The following is a 16,273-nucleotide window of genomic DNA, read 5'->3' as shown; positions in this document are numbered from 1 at the left end:
TTTTTAATAAGTTACTTTTTAAGGTGTTGGTGGAATAAGGTTTGGTTTTTTAAAAACCCGGAAGTAATGTTTACCTTGTTTTGAAAATTTTCACGTTAAAAGGGTTTTTTTTAAAATTAAAAAAATTTTTGGGAAATTTGGGTTTTATTAAAGTATAAAAACCTTTTAGAAATCTTTAAAATTTTTTTTTTTCTTACGGTAGTTTTGCCCCATTAATTTTATATTTTGTTTAAAATTTCATTCCCGGGACTTCAAAGCGGATAAAAAGGTCACTGTTTTAAATAAAGGCCAATTAATATTAACATTTTTTAAGAAGGGGAGTAAGGTGTTGCAGGGGAAATAAAATTTTGGTTTTTACCCTCCCGGGGGGAGGGAAATGAACTGTAGGGCCTTTCCCCCGGAAATTTAGGAAACCCCTGGGTGATTTTTAAATTTTTTAATATCTTTCCCCGGGGATTGGATTTTATCTAAAAAAAGTACTACAAAAAAAAGGGCCCGTTTTAAAAATTATTAAATTTGTTTGATTTATGAAGTTTTGAAATAAAATTTTTGTATAAAAATTTTGGGGTTCAAAAATTGCTTTCGACCTTTAACGAAAGAAAACTAAATATTTTTAAGTTTTTTTAAATCACCTTAAGGGGGAGCTAAGGGTTAAACTTGGCCAACTGCAACAAAATTGAATTGGGGTTCAGTCCCCCCCCCCCGGGGAAGGGAACCCAAACCCCGGGAGGTCCCTCCCCTGGGGCCGACCCAAACCGGCCCAAAGGTGGGCCAAAACCCCCAGAAACCCCGCCCAAATTTTCAAAAAACCCTTTTAAATATCGAAACCCGGGGGGGAAATGGTTAGATATTAAGGGGATAAGGAATTTTGAATTAAGGAAAAAACCGCCCGGGTTAAAGTTTTTTTGGGAAAATTATTGATTTTCCCCCATTTAGAAAGGGGGTTTCCCCGGGATAAAAAAATGTTTATTAAAATTTTCCACCGGCCCCTTCCCCAAAAACCCCCCCGAAAAGGGTAAAACAGGGAAAAAAAATTTTAAAGGTTTTTTTAACCATCAAAAACCCTTTTAAAAAAAACTTTATTCATGCCCCGTAAACAAGCACACCCCGCAGGGCCCCACACGTTCAAAACCCAAAAGACACCGCCTGCATAGCCGTAAAATCCCCAAGATCTATTACTATTTTAATTAGGGGTGGCCCTGTATATACCCGCCACTTTGACACGCGCCCCACACGCACAAACGTCCATGTATATTTATATTGTTTTAAAAAAGGGTTACGGGGCCAACACACGAAAAATTTTTTGGGGTTTTAATTTTTTCCACACACATATGTATATACATTTTTTTTTTTTCGAACCCCCCAAATTTTTTCCCTTTGGGATATATAAGTCTTGCAAAATATAAGCAAGTTTTAAAAAATGCTTTAAACCAGGGGTTTTCCCAAATCATGTAAATTTTTTTTAAATTTTAAATACGAACTATGTTCGTAATATGTACCCATCGGAAATTTATGGATGCCTTAAAGGGTTAATGAATATGTTCGGTGTATGGGGTGGATTTTCATATGAAATATGCCAAAAAAATATCACGATGAAAAAATTAGGAAAACCCGAAGTACAGGGGAAAAAAGCTTCTTAACCTGTAATTTACGTTATGATAAGGTTTAGTTTTTTTGGGAATTAATAAAAAGGGGACCTTTTTGTTTGAAATACATTTTTTAAATAAAAACCCAAAAGTGGCATTACTAGAAGAGCCCTACTTTAAAAAAAAATTCCAATTGGTTTTGTATAAAGTGTTGTGGGAAGGGGGGTGGGGTTCTCAGTGTGATGAGGTGGGTGGGCCCCGGGGTTTGGTAAAGCTTACTTAAAACCTGGAAAAGGGAGATACCGTGATACGAGGCTTTTCCCCCCCCCCCCCCCCCCCCCCCCCCTCCCGGGACGAGGCTCACCTTTTGCACCCCGGGGGGCTGCCCCCTGCGTTTAACCCCAAATGTGGAAAAAATCGATGCGAAATTTTTTTGTTAGGGGGGGCTGCTTTCGCGTATCCCCCATATTACTTTTCGAACATTTGGGAGTAATTCATGGGAAACCCCAAACCCTTTAAAAACCTTTAAATGGGGCCCAAGTTTCAGGGAAGGGGTGGAACAACTTTTTAGAAAATTTCATTTTGTAAATAAACCCCAAGAGTTCATAGAAAATTTCCCCAAAAAGAAAAGCTCCCCTGGAAATTCTTTTACCCCCTGGAAAAATTATTAGGGCAACTTTGCAAAAATTTTATTGATTTTATTTTTTCAAATTTTGGGCCCTTGCAAAATTTTTTAAACGATTGTAGTGTCCAAAGCGGGAAAATACCCAAATTGTATAAAATGCCAAAAAAGGGGGTATTGAAAGGAAATTTGACGTATCTAATTGGATGAAAAAGGAAATTTTACATTTTTTTAAAAATGTTTTTTTATTTTTGAGACTAACTAAAGTAGTTGCTAAATTTTCATATTAACCAATTGGCATATTTTTTTCTTTACAAGGGAGTTTATTTCGTCAAAAAAAAATATGAACATGGAAAAAACATTTATTTTTAATTAGAATTGCGTTTTCCCCATACATTTTTTTCTGCTTATAGTTGGGGTGGTTTATAGGGGTGGTACACTGTGGTTTCCTCTTTTCCCTATACCTTTAACATTGGGGGATAAATATTTTTTTTATGTTTTTTTTTATTATTTTGAAATATAAATGTTTTGCCCACACACTTTTTAATATTTACACATTTTAGTTAGAAAAAAATATGATATATTAGGGGAGTTGGCTTTTTCAGAGTAGATCGTGGTGGAGAAATGTAAAATATCTAAAATTAAACAGCAGGTAGACCATAACTTTTAATGTACGTACCAATTTCCAAAACCCATAGTTAAGTTTTTTGAAAATTATTTTATTTGTTAAAAGGATAATCCCTTTAACCCCCAAGTAAATGAAAATTAGGATGAAGCAAGCGGGAGATTAAAAACTGTAAAAATACAGTAAATGAAAGCTTCAAAACCCCAAAACTGATAGCGTTTTTTTTAAAAAAATGTAAAATATAAAGGGAAAAAAAGGCAATTTTTTTTAAAGGCCGAGGATAAAAAGGGTTTGAAATATTTGTGTAAAACCAACTAATTAAATTTCCCTTTATCCAGATATTTCCGGACTAAAAGATTACTATTAGTGAATTATTTTTTTATTGCGTATGTTGAATTTGAACCCACCGAAGTGGGCCTTTTAGAAAAAAAAGGGGGTAAGACTCATTGGGTTTTTTCCCCCCACGGGGAAAACTTTAGTAAAAGGCAAAGATTTTTGCTTTTGAAGGGAAACCAGAGTTGAAATTAAATTTTGGGAATCAAGTTTACCAAAAGGTAGACTGAGGGGTTCCCTAGAAAGGGGGAAATTAAAAAAGGGCAAGAAAGGGAAAATCTTGAAAGAACCAAAATTGTTATTTTATCAAAAAGGATTAGCACGCCCCAAAAGTAAGTGTGTAGTTAAAGGAAATTTTTCGTTAAAGGAAAATATATAAACCGGTTTGGGTTTTACATGACTGAAATTTTAAAAATTGAAATTGTAACATCACTATAGGAGGGCTTTTGTGCCTTTAAAAACATTTAAACCCCTCGAGAAAAACTTTTTAAAATACATGGAAACCCTTTTTTTATTCCACATTAGATTTTCCTTATAAATACCTAAAATATTACCTTAATTTATAGGATAGCATTTGGAAAAAGGTAATATGAAGATAATCCCTTTTATGTAGTTTAGATAGTCCCTTTTGGCCCCGAATGGGATTTAAAAGTTTTGTTTTAAATATCGATAGTAAAAGCAAAGTTCCACTTTAAAATTTTCTGTATAGTAAAATTTTATTAAAATGTTGTAGGTTAGTAAATATTTTAAAGGGGCCCCAAATTTTTTTTTGTCCCCATATTTCATCATACTTTTGTAAAAAGGAACGCGTGAAAAAAACCCCCGTTTAGAAGAAAGTCTTTAGTTTAAAAAGCAGGGTGAGTTAAAACTAGGGAAAAAAAAACTATGACATACTTTTTTAAAGGGTCCCTTTTATAGTGCGATTGCCGGGTTTTTTGCCTAGATTCCCCGGGGAAAATATTCCAAACCCCGAAAGAGGACTGTTAGTTTAATCCCCTGAGCGGGGAAACGGTTTAAAGTGTTTTTTCTTGGAGTTTTTATGACCGTTCTGACTCGGTTTTTCCGGGTGGTTTAGAGGAGGTCACACAGGGGAGTGATTTAATACAGGCCACTAGAAGTTTCTTGAAAATTTTTAGAACTCCACAGGGGAAAAAAATTTCCCATATATAAAATTTATTTGGGGGGGCTCCCTGCTTCGTAGATTTCAAATCCAAAACCCCAGTACCTGTTAGGGGCTGTTTATAATCACTGTAAAAAATATTCATGTTTTTTAAAAATTAAAATATATATATTTTTTTTTATTATTGATGCTTACCCGTTAAAAGCCACTGGGCCCCAACCCTTGTTAGTGTTATTACCCTTTTTTTTGTAATTTCCCCCTTGGGGTGGTTGGTTTTGTAATTTTGCAAAAAGAAAATTTTAATTTTTTTGGGCCCTGGGGGTATTTCTATTTCTTTTAAAAATACATTAGTGCAAATTTCTTCCAAAATTTTTCACTTTTAAAAATTTTTGGGGGCATGATGTCTCCCTGGAATGGGAATGCATGCAGGTCTTTTACACACTTCAGTTTTTGGTGATTTTAACATTATTTATTTTTACAAATTTTAAACCTTAATATCTTCCCAAAAGACCGTCTGGGAGATCCAAAACCTTGGGGATTTCAATGCCCCCGATCCCGTCTAAAGTAAAGGAAGACCCCTAGTAAAAATTTTTATTTCTCAGAAGTAATTTTAAAATCGCTGGTTTTAGAAAAAAAAATGATGGTTTCTCTAAAAATATTTTTACATATTGTCCAAGTTGAACTTTCATTACTTCACCTCTCCGGCCCAAAGAAGAATCAAATCTGTAAAAGTCCCCCTTTTGGGGGAAACCCTTTTTTTTTATAGTATTTAGAGGGAGCATATAAATTATACAGGGGATTAGGCCCAATTTCAAAGTAATTTCTATGAAAAAATATTTTAGATTATTGTTTTGGTGTTTTTGGGCAAGAGGGTTCAAGGGCCCTTTTATTTACATTTTATTAAAAATTTTTAAAATTGTTTTTGTCGGGACTTAATAAAGGGGCTGAGATGAATGAAGGGGGGTTCCCCCGAGGAGAAAGAATTTTTGTTTTTTACAGATGTCTAAAATTTTATAAGATCCCTAATTTTTATTTAAAATACCTTTTACACGGACTTCCTATTTAATTTATTAAATTTTTGTATCTTGATTATGTGAGTTCAGGGGTACTAGGACTCAGGTTTTACATTGTTTATTTTTTAAAAGAAAAGGGGCATCAGGCTATTAGTAATTGTAAAACTTTTTAAAAAGGGGGTTTTTAAATTTAAAATCCTCCTAGAAAAGGGGGTGGATTTACTTTTTGGGGGTCCTGTATTAACCGACAACGGTGTAGGAATGCCGTTTAAGGGGTCGCCTACTCCCATTTACTGAGTGGACTTGGATAAACGTTTAAAAGTCAATAAACAAATTAAAATATTTTATTTCCCTATAGGGAGTGGGGCCATCCAGGGGGCACTGCAATAAGGGCCGATCTGCGACAAAGTTGGACAAGCCCCCAGCCCTTCGCCCTTTTCCAAAAAAAAATTTTAATATTTTAGATCCCCCATGGGGATCGTACAGATATTAAGCTGATCAAAACAAAACTTCAATTTTTATTTAGCCAAAGGCCGGAAAAGCGAACTGAAAAAATGGGTTTTTTGTCCAGAAAAAGTTACTGATGAGAAATTGTTTTTTGTGAAGCTCCTTTGTAGAAAAAAGACTTTACGTTGGGGTCATTTTAAAATTTATTTGCGTACGCAATGATTTGGTTCTGTATGAAAAAAACTGTTGCTTGGGGTTTCAAGCGTTTTTTTTAAATTTATTGGGCCCAAGTAATGTGAGAAAAAACCGTTAGCTTCCAACCAGTTTTCACAAAAAAGTCTTTTTTCTAAAAAAAATTTCCCACCATGCAAAGCCCGCACTAATAAGCGCACCCCTCAAAATCCCATGCCCAACTCCATATAAGGTATTTAATTTTTATATATAGACCTTTTCTCACATGTCCGATACTTGTTCTGCTGCATTAAAGTCGCACCTGCGTAAACAACTTGTGTTTGGAAGGGCATAAGCACACTTCTGTAATATTTTTACCAGTAACCATGGGTTTTTTTGCCATGTGGGTCCAAGTTTTATTTTTGAACCATTTAACTCAGCAGGAGGTAGTTGACGATTTTTAACTGCCTCATCTGACCTCTCATTCGTGCCCCCCCCCCGGCCCAAAGTGATAAAAGGGCCCGGTTAGCCTTCGCCCTTTTAGGGCTGGCCCACCCGGGCATGTGAACCCCCCGCCCAGCGTTTACCCTAATACTCATTTTCGTGTGTTTTCTTTTCTGTTTGTACTCTTTATTAAAAGAGTCAACCGTCATTTAAAAAATTAACCCACCCCCGCTATCCCTTGTACTAAGGTTTTGACCCCTTACAACCCGGTACAGGGGGGGTTGTTGCATCCCTTTGGGCCCACAACACAGTCTCCGAAATCGTTTTCGACCGCTTCCACGATCTACGATGTGTACAAATCCACGTGAAAAAAAAGTGGGGCCCTTTATTTTTTTTCCCCCTTTCCCTTTTCCCCTAAAAGTGTTTAAACCGTAGGTGCAGTCGCTCTCCCTTTGGGTTTTTTTGGGTTTAAAAATGTAAGTGACAGCAAAAGGGATGTTCTCCCCACGTTTTTTTTCTGAAACCCTTTGATCACATTACTGTGTGATTTACGGTTTTGTGGTAAAAAACATAAAATCGCTTTATTTAAAAAAATTAGTTAATTTAAAATTATCTTTCCCTTCCGGTCGGTCAAGACACGAAAGTTCAAGAGATGCCCACTTTTTTTTCCCTGAAATTTGGTTGTTGATGAGGTTACCCCTTTGGGGTAACTGTACCCACCGTTACATTGCCGTTGGTGACACGTTTTCGGGTAGAATTGAGCTTGTAACACGATTTTTTATCATTATTTTAGTAAGCGTTAGGATCTTCCCCCTATCATAGCACACAGGGATCGAAATCCTGCCCCTCTTTAAATGGGTATGAGTAGAACCGAAGTTTTGGGTTCGTCGGCAATTTTTGGTCAGGTGATATGCAGTTCTCCGTTATTATTGTAGGACTGGGGTTTTAAGAGAATCTTATTTGCTTATTTATCACGCCCTTTTCACTTCTGCATTTTTGGGGTACACCCAAGCAGTAGTGTGTTTTCGGGAGATATCTAGGGAATGGTAGCGCCATCACGAATCAAAGAAAGGGTTTTTTACAGATTTTCGGGCCCCAGGTCGCCTGATTCTACACCCTTTTTTGGGCATAGGTCCCCCCATGTGAATAGGGGGACAGGCTACTCGGCAGTTCAGAATTTTCCCCCCCAGAAAAGATACCTTATTAAAAAGCTTAAAATTTTTTTTCACATCACCATTCATTAATGCGTACATTCGTCGCAATAAAGTTAATCAGTGTGGTAGTTGAAAAATTTTGTATAAATGCTTTCTAATTATCTGTTTTTCTATATTGAATGTTAATCTTCATGTTTGGAACATTTTCTGTGTGAGGTCACTCTCATTTTCATCTCATTCATTTTCCGTCACACACCACACTCACCCTCACTCACTACTCACCTCCCCCTACTCTTTCACGCAAACATAAGACACTAAAACCTTTTCATTAATAGGGTTTTTTGCTGTCTATTGCAAAAAAAAATCATGATGTATTTCTTTTGCTCGAAATTTTTGTCATTTTGTGATGAGTGTCTACAAATGTCAGTTTTTTTTTTGATAATTTTTCTCTGACTCATGTCTGCGGCCAGGAGTTCGTCAGAGCAGGTAGTAAGCTGCTCATGATGTAGCGAAACCAGGAATTTGCAGCAGGTACAATCCCCCCAGGATGTTGGGGATGGGTGCTGCTTCCCGGAGCAGGAAATCCATCAAACCCCAGAAGTCGTCAGCAAAGATGCCGAAGAGCTAAGATGCCGAAGAGGAGCCCCCTGCCAGGACGCCCAAGATCCGCGAAGATTACTAGGACGTGAGGACGGCATGGGGCCGAAAAGGCCGGACGAATCTGCAGGATGTGTGAACGGGGGACGCCGCGATTTTACCGGAGGAGGATTGTGAAGTGTGCCCCGGGACATGCGACCCCTTCTCAGCTTTTTCCCCTAAGACTTCGTCCGTGTTTTCCCTTTACTGTGTTGTACTTTATAATAAAGCGAAAACCTTTAAAAACAAACCCCTGCAAACCCTTTGTACTAGGTCTGACCCCCTTATAATGTGTTGTGTATTTTAATGTAACTAGTAACTTACATAATAGAAAATGGCAAGAATTTTTACGAAGATCCCTCAGAAAAAACTTGTACTTTTTCTTTGAATAAAAATCTTTAAAAATTCCATAAAAACTTTAAAGTAAATTTTGACAAACATTCCAGTGATATTAGGTAGCGTAATAAAATTAAAACTGAATGGTTTTATCCCGCAGTGTACTTTGAAATCATCTGAATATTACACTTAGGCAAACATGTAACCCGCCTGTTTAATGGGGTATGGGGTTTTTTAGGATATATGTGGTGTGTGGCGCTCACACACTTATTATTTTTTAAAAAAACTTGCTAAAAAAAAATTTTCGGGATAAAAAATGGTGTTTTATAAACGAACCCCCCAAAAAGCTATTTATTCTACGTATGAATGGACTTTAAAATTTAATTCCTTTGCAAGGAAGTCCTTTTTCAAACCATTTTTTTAAAAAATATAATTAAAATGTGATTTACAAAGGATCTTGAGAAACTAAAGCAAACTGATATTTGTATAAAGTGTTGTAAAGAGCGGGGGGTTTCAAGGGTGAGCTGGGTCAGCCCGGGGGTTTTTTGCATATTACCTGGAAAGGGAGATACCGTGATCAGAAGGCGGTTCCCCCCGGACGAGGCACCATGCCCCCGGGTGGTGCTGATGCGATTAACCCAAAGGGGGTTTAAACTCGAGTGCGCAATTTTTTTAGCGGGGATGCGTTCGCGCAAACCCCCCTTAAAAATTTCTTTTTACCAAAAAAGTGTTTTATATCCATTTGCCTACGAAGCGGGGATAAATGTTTTTACTTTGATAATTCTTTATTTTGTAAGCCAGCTCTTTGGAAAATTTTACAGATAACTCGTTCGAAGATATTTAGCTTTTCCAAAGTTTTAACTTTAAAAATCTAAAAAATCTCTTTTAAAAAGCATGGAGTCTGCATGGATAAAAAAAAATTTTTCCCATTTTTTTAAAAGCTTATGCAAATTTTAGGGGGAATATTATGGTATTTTTGAAGGGTAATCCCCTTCATTCCCTATCACGAGAAATTTTCAAACAAGCAATGAATTTTTATAATACTTAATATATTATATATATATAGATACATATTATTATACATATATTTATATATATAATAAATATTTATATAACATATACAATATAACATATTTAGTATAAAAAAAAATGGGTTTTTTAAAAGATTCCCATGAAAAAGTATGGATGTACCTTTTTTCGTTACTTTTTAAGAAAAACACCCTGGGATACCGATAAACGAGCGACTTTGAATCCTAAAGGGGATTGGATACCATACAAAAGCATCGATCGATACAGTACACGATAAGCCACTCTGACTAAAATGATGAAGAAAATCATTAATAGCAGTGCCCTGGTGATGATATTTTTGATGATAATTTAAAAAATAGCAGTAATGTGATAAAAATCATAATTGAAACCCCAAATCAATAGATTATAGTAAGTCAAAAAATAGAAAAAATAGTGACGTTGATCAGGGGGAAAAAAAAAAATGTTTTATCTGGCTATTTTATTAGGGTACAGTAATTACGACAACGATAAATAAAAAGACAACTAAACAAACCAATCACGATGGGGAAGACGAAATTTAGTGTCCCTCAATGTCGTGGAATTTTTATTAGCTTTTTTTGGCTAAACTAATTGTTGCCCTTTTGCAAAATTTTTTGTAGCTCGGTTTCACCAATTTATCCCTTTTCCCTTTTAAATTTTTGGGACTTTTCAGCTCTGTAACGAATGTAAGGTGTCCAAGTAATGCATAAAAATTTGTAATTATATACTCCCATAATGAAAATGTAAATATTTAATGACCACATCATGGTATAGTGATATTATTTCAATAAAAAAAAAAATGGCAGTAATTTTTGCCCTCCCAAAAAAGTGCGCAAAAAGGAATTTTTAATTAGATTAAATAAATATGGAAGAAATAATCGTGATCTTCCCAGCTAATTTACATCAGTAATTACGATAACGATGACCCTAAATGATAATTATGAAAAAAAAATTATACAGGGAAGACGGATTACTGTGCATCATGTGGAGACATGTTTTCGAGCTTTCAAGTCAACCTTTATAGCAATTTCCCATTGGCATTTTTTAAATTTTTTTTATATCTGCGTATCTACGCGGACACTGGACCAAATATTTTTTTGTATGCTTGTGTTGTGTTTTTAAACCGTGCATAAATTTATTGTTTTTCACAGTTATCTACTAAAAAAAAGACAGGGTTGGTGTTCCCAGGCGGCCCCCCCCCAAACCCGAAAAATTTATATCGTTGGCGTTTGAATTAGGATTTTGTAATTTATGGCATATACTTTTAAATTTTCATTTGGTCTTTGGGGTTTACAAAGTTTATAACAGACACACGTCTTTTTTTTAGCGGTTTCGGCCCTGAAAAAAAAAAAAGCTTAAAAGTGCTGCAGTACATTTTGCTAAAACTTAATCGTTTTTTTTTTTTTTTTTTTTTTAGACATTTTTATTACAATCATTTATATTTATTTTTCCTTTCCGGTATCATTACTAAATGATTCTAAGGGAAATTAGTATTTATTACAGCTCAGTTATTTTTCTTGAAAAAGTCCCCCAAAAAAATCTATTTAGTATCAAAAAATTAAAAAAATGTTTAAAAGTAGGTTTGCATTTACTTTATTTACCTCTATGAGTTAGCCTTTTCTTTTTTCTGTGACCCTTCTTCCTCTCTCCGTGGCGATTATTTTACTGTAACCCCTAGGACGAAGTATAATTTAAATTTAAATTTCTTTATATAGATAAAAGAAGAGCTGCTATAAATTTTAAAAATGAAAAAACTGTAAAGTTTAAAATAAAAATGCCAACGACACTGGTTACCAACGGTCACCCACCCAACTACGCTAGACCCCCTTTTGCTTAATTTCGTTGATGGACGAAAAGCTGTTTTTAACGTGGTATATCGTTGGGGTATTTTTTACTAAATTAACATCTTTAATTTGTGTTCATGGTTTTCAACATACGAATATAATTATGTTTTTTTTTTGCACCAAAATACTTTTTATAATTTAAGTTTTTCAATCGGAAAAAATGCGTGTATGCAAGCAAAAGCTATTGAATAAAAAGATATTTCTACGGGGTTTTAAAACTGGGTAAAAGCATCCCTTTCACGTTACTTTTAAATAAAAGATTAAATAATATAGAAATCAAAACAGGAATTTTGTTTTTATTGAATCTTGAGTGCTTTCATACACATTGCTGTTACGTTCCTCTTTTTGTTTGGGATTTTCAGTATTTTTTTAATGTATTTGTATACTATTCTTACTAAAATTCTATTTTCACCCTCATTAATCAAACCCTTTTAAAATGGTTATTTTTGTATCAAAGACATTATTTTTATGCGTCGGGAAAAAGAGCTAAAGCTGATGCTAAAGTTAATTTTATAAAAAATTTTAATAAAATTGATGTACTGATTATATCAGGTAAGAAAAAAAAAAGCATTGTATCATAGACATTTTAAGATAACAAAAAATTTAAAAATCATGACATGATAATTTAGCAAAACCAATTGCGGATAGAGATGAATAAAATTTTTAGTACAAGGTCGTGGGCAGCTTTAACATTACCTTTAGGGTTTTTTTAAGTTTTTCTTTTAAAATTTTCAAATACCGTTTCTAAATCTGTTTTTCGTCGGAATTAGGCAAGTTTTTGTGGCAAGTTTAAAATTTAATGACTTTTTCAGCCATTCCCCAAAAAGAAGTACTTTTCTGTATTGTTTTTTATAATCCCCTATCAGGCAAGAAAAGGGAAAGGAGTAAAAAAAACGTGCTGAAGAGTAAAGCTAAAAGACCCTCTTGGGTTTCCGGTGGACACTCATCCGATCTAGGAATTCAACATTTCTCAAGTTCGCTGATGGACTTAAACGTTAATCCTTTTCTTTTTCTTTAATACCGTTTTTCCATTGTTACCTGTAATACCCTTTGGAAAAATTTCAAAACCATGGGGTCAGTCACATCAGGAGATTTTTTCTTTTTATTTACATCAAACACAGTTACCAATTAAGGGAAAAAATCTGATAATGGTTTATGATTTACCAATTTTGTAGAGTTCTTTATTTTTTTGCCTTAAACTTTTTAAAAAATTATGGGAGGAGAAAATACTATTTGGTAAAATTTTAAAGAAGTGTACAGTATAAAAAACCAATGATAAAATACTGCCGTGATTTTGATCAATTTAAATTTTCTCTCCCGGAGATTGATATTATTGTTACGCCGCCCCGTCTCTCTCTGCCACCAACAAAAGTAGGCTAGGCAGACGGGTTTAACCACAGGTCGGAACATGAACAGCCCCAAAAAGGGCCCCAGCACCCCAGGTCCCCGAACCCCCAGGAAAACGCCAAATGGCGAGGCAGGCACGAAATAAACACATGACAGTCTTTCCCTTTTTTTCCCAAGTTTTTTACCCTTTCACTTTTTAAGGGCCCAAAAAGGGGGGAAAAACCCGCATGTCACACTGCACGATACGCTTTAACAGGGCAAAACAAAATTATATCAGGTCACAAGGGACACACACGAGGTCTTCACAGGAGCAGCACCAACTCCTCTCCCGGCTTGTTATCCGCTCCCCCCTACAGCCACGGTCTGTTTGCCCAGGGCCCCTTTAGTTAAAACCCTGCCCCGGGCATCCTTTTATGGTAACAATTTTTTGCACAGAGCAAGACCCACTGGCGTGCACTACCCCCCCCCCTATCAAACTTGACATACCCAAACATGAAACAAAACAGAAAATTTTAAAAAAAATTATTCCCAGGGAACGAAAAAATTCTTTTAAACAAAAGAACTGTAATTGTAAATCAGTTCTCAGAAAACAAAAATCTTTTCCAGTGCGGCTTCCCTTTGCTCTCACTGAGGTCCTCTGGAGGGGGTGTGGGCCGGGGGTTGGCAGTGGCACCCAAAGGGGTTTCCCGCCCCAAGACCCCCGGGTCATGGTCACCCTTTACGTCTGCTGATCGCCCTTTACCGTCCAAAAGCCGTCCCCTCTCGGTCAGGTTTCCCGCCACGTCTCATCGCCCCCCTGGGGCTGACTTCTCTTCTTTTTCACCATGGACCCAGGAGAGTTCCTGGCCCAGGTAACACCACAGCCGGTGCCCAAGTCCTCAAGGAAGTCGGCGACGGCCCCCCAAAAAAAACCCAAACCCCCGTCCCCCAGACTTTCTGGACGCTCCACTTCCCCCAAAAATGCCCCGCTTTTACCAGTGGCACCTTCGGGCCCTTTTCGGAAAAGTTAGTACCAACACTGTAACTAAAACCCTTTCCCCCGGCCAACAAGGGTCCGCCCAACCGCTACGCCCTCAGCCAATGCAGGTTTTTTAATGGGCCCACGAGGCCCTTTTCCATGCATCACTCTTGACGCGACCCGGATTTAGACTCTGTCCTGGGGGCAAGGTGCACGGTCAGCCCTAAACCCCCCTTGCAAGCCCAAACCTCTGGAAGAAGGGACATCTTAAACCCTCACCCTCACCAGCTTCCCTCCAAGGGCGACACACGCCTTACTTGCATAGGTAGTAAAGGGCCCAGCAAGCGCTCGTCCAGATCGGCCACATCACCGCAGCCGCTGCACCCTGCTGCCCCCGCCCAAACGAGCCTCCACTGGCCCCTGAGCTGCACACAATCCCCCTGAACCAAACAGCCTTTGGGAAAGTGCTCGGGCTCACCTTCATCAATGTACCTTCTCCCCTTTGCCTCTGGCCCCGGAGGTCCGGGGGGGGCTGAGCAGCTGGCCCCAGGCCACTCGTTGCCTTCAGGAAAGGCCCGAATCCCAAGGGGCCCCCGCCAGCGCCACCCCGGGCCCCAGGGGGTGCCTGCTTGCGTAATTTGCATGCTGTCCTTAAAAGCGTAACAAAAAAATCGCGGGCCCGGACCAGTATCTCTCCGCAGCCGCAGGGTACGACCTCCTTTCCAGCGCCTCCACATCCTGCGCCAGCTGGACGTGTCTCGCCCCGCTCACGAGTCCGCTTTTTCAAGTGGGCCCCATTACCTCGGCCTGGTGGTGGTGCCCGAAAAGGCGTCAAAGCCTCCGCCACGCGGTGTAAGAGGGAGGGTTTGGGTGCCGGCAGAGACCACACTTCCACCTCGGGCCCCTTGCTTGTTACCCGCGCAGGGGCCTTCTCTTCCCCGGGTCCAGCCCTGGGCAGATGCCAGCATTTCAAAAGGGCGAAAGCCTCCCAGGCCACTTCCCGTATTCAGGTGGCTTTTGCCTCACAGAATGTTGGAGGCCGGGGGCTGCGGGGGGGAGAACCGGGGCCGTGAACTAACACCCCGGGGGGGGGAAGGGAGGGAGGGAGGAAGGGCGGGTTGACCGGGGGCGGTTTGCCCCCACCTATACCCCAAGGAGCGGTTCCCGGGGGGCCCCCAGCCTTCTGTAGCGACCACTGGCTCCGACACGACATGCGAGGCCCCCGGGAATTTTCCCGCCCCCGGACCCAGGCGGGCCCCGAAAAACTACACTTGGGATCTTTGCCAAACCCCGTCTCCTTCTTGCTTGCAACGTTAATTCTTGACCCGCCTTTCCCCCTTCACTTCTCCCCCAGGCCTGAACCTCGCCCTCAATTGCACCCCTCCCTCATTCACTCTTCACGCGTTTTCAGGCCCCTTTTCGGTATACTGCTGAGTTTCATTCACAGAGCAAAAATGCTTTTTTAGCACCTCAACAAGTCGGCAGAACGTTCCCCTCCTTCCTTGCCTGCATCTCGACGAGTGGTGCCCTGTCGGTGCCCTCTGTACCGCTCTTCTGCCCCCTTTTTGCCTTTCCCCCCCTACCGGCCACATGGGAGTGATCGGGGCCCTCGGCTCGGCTTCACCTCACTCGTCCTGCCCATCATAGCCTCCCCCCCTCTGGGTGCCCCATCTTTGGACGACAGATAAAACCCCTCTCAGACAAATATACAAAAACCCCCCCCTGACACCATTTTAACCGCCTCGTCTCTCTCTGCCACCAAAAACAAAGCACTAGGGAGAGGTGTTTAACCCCAGGGCGGAAACTGAAAAAGTCCAAAAAGGCACCGAGACAACAGGTCCCAGAAAACCACGAGGAGAAACGCCCGTGGCGAGGCAGGGCACGAAATAAAAAACCCCGATGACAGTCTTTCCTTATTTAAAAAAGTTTTTTTAAACCCCTACATTTCATAGGCACAAAAAGGGGGGGAAACCAGCATGTCACACGCACGATACAGCTTTTAAAGGGCAAACAAAGTTTTACAGGCACAAGGGCAAACACGAGGGCTTAAGGAGCACACCCACTCCGTCTCCTCGGCGTTCCTCCGCCCCCCCTCACAGCCAGGCCCTAGTTTTGAGGGCCCCTTAAAGTTAACACATGCCCGGTTCCTTTTCATGGTAAAACCCTGTTTTGACAGGACAAAGACCCCCTGGCGTAGCTTATCTTTACATATAATTTTATTTCAAAATTCTGTTATTATTGTTATTAAAGGATTTTCCATACCCTAAATTTTTTCTGTCTGTTTTCTGTCATCCTCCCCCTCTTTGCAAAGGTAAATTTTTTTTATTGGTTGCTATTGACTGAAACATAAGTTCTTTTTGCAAAAATATAAGGAAAATGCTGTAAACTCTTGAGAAATGTAAAACACAAACAGAAAATTTAAAAATATACAAAAGATTGGTTTTCAATAATTTTTTAATTTTTAATCTTTTTTTCACCAACTCTACTTAAAACATATAAAAAAAAATTCCTAATTGATGTGCAAACCGAGTTTTAAACCGAGAAAGGGATTTTTTACATGATTTGGGGTTTTTGTCCCCCCCCAACCACA

The 16,273-nt window shown here is 38.8% G+C and overlaps 2 non-coding genes and 2 pseudogenes across 2 annotated transcripts; 2 read left to right on the top strand and 2 right to left on the bottom strand.

Annotated features, from left to right (window-relative positions):
• The first annotated feature begins 1,861 nt into the window (after positions 1–1,861).
• Positions 1,862–2,052, top strand: LOC119581348 (annotated as a pseudogene).
• A 1,181-nt stretch (positions 2,053–3,233) lies between these two features.
• Positions 3,234–3,354, bottom strand: LOC119581419. Its single transcript, XR_005229553.1, has one exon. It is a non-coding gene; the product is annotated as a U5 spliceosomal RNA (small nuclear RNA).
• A 2,301-nt stretch (positions 3,355–5,655) lies between these two features.
• On the bottom strand, positions 5,656–5,845 carry LOC119581367. The gene has a single exon (XR_005229511.1). It is a non-coding gene; the product is annotated as a U2 spliceosomal RNA (small nuclear RNA).
• Positions 5,846–9,036: 3,191 nt separating this feature from the next.
• Positions 9,037–9,189, top strand: LOC119581346 (annotated as a pseudogene).
• Positions 9,190–16,273: the final 7,084 nt, after the last annotated feature.

This window comes from Penaeus monodon, chromosome 14 (assembly GCF_015228065.2).
Source record: "Penaeus monodon isolate SGIC_2016 chromosome 14, NSTDA_Pmon_1, whole genome shotgun sequence".
Lineage (NCBI taxonomy): Eukaryota > Metazoa > Arthropoda > Malacostraca > Decapoda > Penaeidae > Penaeus > Penaeus monodon.
The sequence above is the reverse complement of the archived record's forward strand: the minus strand, read 5'-3'. Positions and strand labels throughout refer to the sequence as shown.